Source organism: Monodon monoceros, unplaced genomic scaffold (assembly GCF_005190385.1).
Source record: "Monodon monoceros isolate NGI ecotype Baffin Bay Population unplaced genomic scaffold, NGI_Narwhal_1 Super_Scaffold_13, whole genome shotgun sequence".
Lineage (NCBI taxonomy): Eukaryota > Metazoa > Chordata > Mammalia > Artiodactyla > Monodontidae > Monodon > Monodon monoceros.
This window is the reverse complement of record NW_021703769.1, coordinates 32312383-32317606: the sequence shown is the minus strand read 5'-3', so window position 1 is coordinate 32317606 and position 5224 is coordinate 32312383.

The window sequence follows — 5224 nt, the reverse complement described above, 5'->3', positions numbered from 1 at the left end:
GCCTCAAGAGGAGTAGATCTCCACACCCACTGTAAGAATCTTAAAGTTTATACAGAGGCCTTAATTTGTTTCAGTTGATCCCAACAACACATGATCTCTCAAGGCCATGTCCTTGAAACCAGCTCCCAGTGTGGGAACAGTGGGCAGAATGTACATTCCTAGGACAGGGGAGGGGTGACGAGCCTCCAATTGCCTGGGTCCAGCTCACAGGTCAACCAGCGGTCACGTCCTCTCCATGACCTCCTCCAACACCTAGTACATGGGAGGCATGAAACAGAGGCTGGCCGAACATTGACTGTTGAATGAAGGTCACTGAAAGGAACATCTAAAATCATGCCAGTTAATGGAGATTTCCAGCGATAACACATCAGAGAAGCCACTATAGACTTTACTAGTTCTTTAAGAATTTTTTTCTACGAATTAGAATCTTCCCATATGATGTGTCCAAATGTGAACTGTGACTGCCTCTCTGAAATTGCCATCAGCACTTCCCCATCTCAGGAAATGGCACCACTTGTTCTTCAAGCTAGAAAGCTGAAGATTCCTTTTAACCGATTCTTTCTGTCTCTTTCTCTTACTAACATCCATTCCATAATGGAGTCTGGCCAAGGCTATCTCCAAAAGACACCTTGCATTCATTCACTTCATCTCCATCCTTAACTCCACTGCCATCCCGGTGGTCTAGGCCTCCACCATCACTTGTTTGAATGCCTACGATGGTCTCCTAAGTGATATTCCCATTATCCTATCAAATATCTTCAGAGGGATATATTCAGAGCACCTTCTTCAGCATGTTATTCCATAGTTATTTGTTGCTCTGTTTATATATGCTTCCCCTTCCAGACATGGACCTCCATAAGGACCAGAACTTTGCGTTTTTTCTTCAATCACCATTCTACAGTGCCTAGCAGGTAAAAGGCAATAAACACTCATCTAAAATGAGAAATGTCCTTGGAAATCATCTAACCTAGTGACTCTTAGCTTTTGGGGAGTCATGGATTGCTTAGAGAAATCAATGAAAGCTACAGATATTCTCCCAGAAAAAACAGATGTATATAAAATGTACAATATTTTAGCTACGATTTACAATTTTAGCTATTATGATATTCCCACCTAATGCTCCATTATGGTCCAGGTTAAAAAATAAGAAAAACTCTAAATAACCTCTTAATTTTTTCAGAATTGAGGTTAAATTAATTTTCCAAGGCCACACAGTATGTAGTTGGTGGAGCTGAGATAAGTATGTTCAATAAAACTCCAAGTGATTAAATCAGCACTCACATTTCCCAACCAAATGGTAAAGGAAACCATTTAGCTAAGAAACCCTGACTATAATACTCAAGAGCTGAAAACGTATATAAAAAGCTACTTACCAATGTATTTCTTAATAATTAAATTTGTGAAATACAATCACAACAATAAGATAAGACCCCTCTTTTATCATTTGTGCCCTAGAAGTTCCATGACCAGCTAGATGTCCAAAATCCTAGGAACTGGAAAAGCCTTTTGAGATCTGGCAGGTCTTTTACAGATGAAGATAAAAAACATCCATAGGGGCAGTCAGACTGAGACTAGGGAAGAGCATTCCAGGCGGAGGGAACAGCCAAGGCAAGACCCACAATCAAGGGCAAAGTTGGTGTGCTCAAGGAAAAGCAAGGACGCCAGGTTGGCTGGATCAGAGCAAACTTGTGGGAGGGTAGCAGGAGATAAGCTCCGGTAGGTGATCAGGGTATTTGGCTTCTTAGCAGCCAGTGAAGGCTGGAGAGGTGAGGACAGTGTAGGTGGTGGGTAAAGTTGTGAGTATGTAAGTCTACTGTGGATGGGATCTCAACTCAAGGGAGGAGAAATGAAGACAGAGTCTTTCTTCTTTTCTACAGTGGCACAGTTCCAGTTTTTACTGGATCCTTCCTACTGTTCCGTCCCTCATCAAATCCACTTTCTCTGTTGACTTTCCTCAGGTCAATTTAGGAGAAGAGGAGAAATTATCACAGGTGGCCAAAGGTGGTACTGGGACTGGGCTTAGGTAGATCCTTAACAGAGTGGGTGGGGAAGGAGTGGAGAAGGGGACAAGGCAATGAATACTGTCATGCCTCACACACACAAAAAAGAATCAACACACATAGGGTTTGCTTCATAATCTAGCCCCATGCCTCCCATCATTATACCACCACGTAGACCTTCTAAAGAAAAAATCATCCAAACCAGTTCATTTTTTAAATAACACAGATAATGTGGTAGGCAGAATAATGGCCCCCAAAGATGTCCACATCCTAGTCCCCAAGACCTGTGAATACTTTATCTTAAACTGCAAAAGGGACTTTGCAAATGTGATTAGTTAAGGACCTTGAAATGGAGAGATTATCCTGGATTATCTGGGTGGGCTTAATGTAATTACAAGGGTCCGAATGGAAGGGAGGCTAGTGGGTTCAAGTCACAGAAGGAGACATAATGATGGAAATAATAAGGGGTCACAAGACAAGGAATGTGGGCAACCCCTACAAAGTGGAAAAAAAGAGGAAGTGGATTCTCCCTTAGAGCCTCCAGTAGGAACACAGTCCTGCCAACACCTTGATTTAAGTCCCATGAGACCCACTTCAGACTTCTAACTTCCATAACTTTCAGATAATAAATTTTTGTCAGTAATTTGTTACAGCAGCAATAAGAAACTAGTACAGATATGAATGCAAAGCTGGTTCTCATTATCTCATTTATTAATGCAATAAATATTTATTGAGAGCTTCTCTGTGCTGGACACTGTTCTTGGCTCTAGAGACTTTAAAAAAAAAGACACAAAGTCCATGGCCCCTGGGAGCTCACATTCTAGTGGATGCAGACAATAAACAAGTGAATGCCTAATGTATCAGATGACATAATATGTCAGGTAAGTCCTATAGCTAAAATAAATCAAAGTAATGATGAGAAGGAGGGATGACATTATACAAGATGTTTGGAGAATGCCATTCTGACAGATTGACATTTTAGACCTACATATCTGGGGTAAAAGCATTCCAGGCAGGAGGAACAGCAAATGCAAAGGCCCTGAGGCAACAAGTATGATATAAAAAATTGCGACTTTACTGGTGGCATAGTTCCAGGAACTACTACTGTGGTTTGTTGTCTATATTTATAATCAAAGGAAATGCTACTTTTGTGTTAGAGGTTAGTGATTTTTTTTCTTCCTTTTCAAATTCACACTGAATTTGGCTTAAGATCTGGTTTAAAACCCTGATAGGAGGACTTCCTTGGTGGTCCAGTGGGTAAGGCTCCGCGTTCCCAATGCAGCAGGCCCACGTTTGATCTCTGGTCGGGGAACTAGATCCCACATGCGTGCCGCAACTAAGAAGCCCATATGCCGCAACTAAAAGATCCCACATGCCACAACTAAAGATTCCACATACTGCAATGAAGATCCTGCGTGTTGCAACTACGAGCCGGTGCAGCCAAAATAAATAAATAAATAAATATTAAAAAAAACCAGAATCAAGGCATTTACTTAATTTTTAGAAACAAATAGTACTGTAGTAAGTTAAAGTAGGAGGACACTATCCTCCTCAAATCCCTAGAAACTCCCTCTTTTCAATTCAATTCAAATTTTAAGTACCTACAGAGACCTTCAAATGCCCAGTGTGAGCAAGTAAAACAACAAAAGTAATAGGAAGTCAGTGACAACATGTAAGTAAAGCAAGGATTCTGATAATTGTTAAAGGAAAATCTGCCCTCTAACTTAAAACTGGACATATTTGTGCTCTAGATCTAATGAAATCAAACCAAGATGGGGGCGGAGCGGGAGGAAAAGTAGATATGATTTGCAAACAGGACAACAGTGACATCTAGTGGGAGCTATGTGGTAAAGCACTTCGACTACCTACCAAGAAACACTGCAGATAGAAACAAGCACAGAAAGACACAATCATTAAACATTTATTGAGCACCTATTATAGACTAATATCTCCTTAGGCCCAGGCCAACAGCCCACTCATGCACTTTTCCCTCCCCTGGCTCCGTCCCACACAATAATGGCCTCATGGGTACACACTTAAGCCAAGTCCCAGATACAGGAACTACTCTTCCCTTTCACAGACTGGCTGATTGAAGATTTAGTGCCAAAGTAAAAAGTCAGGCAGATATGAGATGACCAAACCCAGGCAAGGGATATTTGTCCATGAAAACAAAGAAAAACGTGTGCACTGAAGTAGGTTATAATATTGGAGACCTGGGGTGGAGTCATTCAATTCCCCACAAACTACTTCCATGTTCTCTCCCCCTTGGATCATTCCTGTTGCCTTCCTCCAACAAACCCAAAGTGCCTCAGAGGTAGGAGAAGAAGGGAAGAAGAAGAAGTAAGATGGACAGAATTTGAAAGAAAGTGAGGTCCCGGGACCACTGCTCAGACCTAGAGGAGCACGCACTTGTGAATCCACCCTGCAAAGAAGGGCAGCCCGAGGCACTGCTCAGGGCAGGTTGGAGAGGCACTGGGACCTGGGTGATCAGAGTGCAATGGCTGAGAATAAGCCCAGGCAAAAACATGCTTGGGACCAGTTGTGCACAGAATTCCTGAGTCTCAGGTACCCAGTGGAAGCCCTAAAAGGGTCTAGAAGTGGTCTGCAGGGGGCACTCCTCTAAGCCCCATGGACTTCTCAGCCAGTGGGATGGACAGGGCCAGAGGAGAGCTGAGGGGCAGGAGAGGGTTCTTGCCAAGAGTTAAGGGTATCACTGCCCTTACCTGTCCTCCCTTCTCCTGCATTTTCTGATTGTGATGTTTTCATGACTGTAGCAACTCTAGACATTCACAGAGTCCACATGGAAGAGAAGTGAGAGAGATCAACCACATCTCTCTAACAGCACTCTATGGTACAGCACTTATACTTCACTGGACACAGGAATCACCTGGGATCTTGTTAGAATGCAGATTCTGATTCCATGGCTCTGTGGTGGGAAGCAAGAAACGGCATTTCTAGCAACTCCCAGGTGATGCTGATGCTGCTTATCTGTGGACCACACAGAGTAGCAAGTCGAGAGCAGACATAATTTTTTTCTGCCCAGCATCTCATTATTTTGGAGAACCCATCCCACTCCCATTCCATAAGAATCCTCCTCAGTCCATGTGATTCACTTGAGGCTGTTTCCACCCTCCCAAGAGTGGGCACCTGCTCCCACCAGACTGATGGGAAGCCTTCCCAGGACATTGTCAGAACTTTTCAGCATTTCCAACTGTGCAGTCATA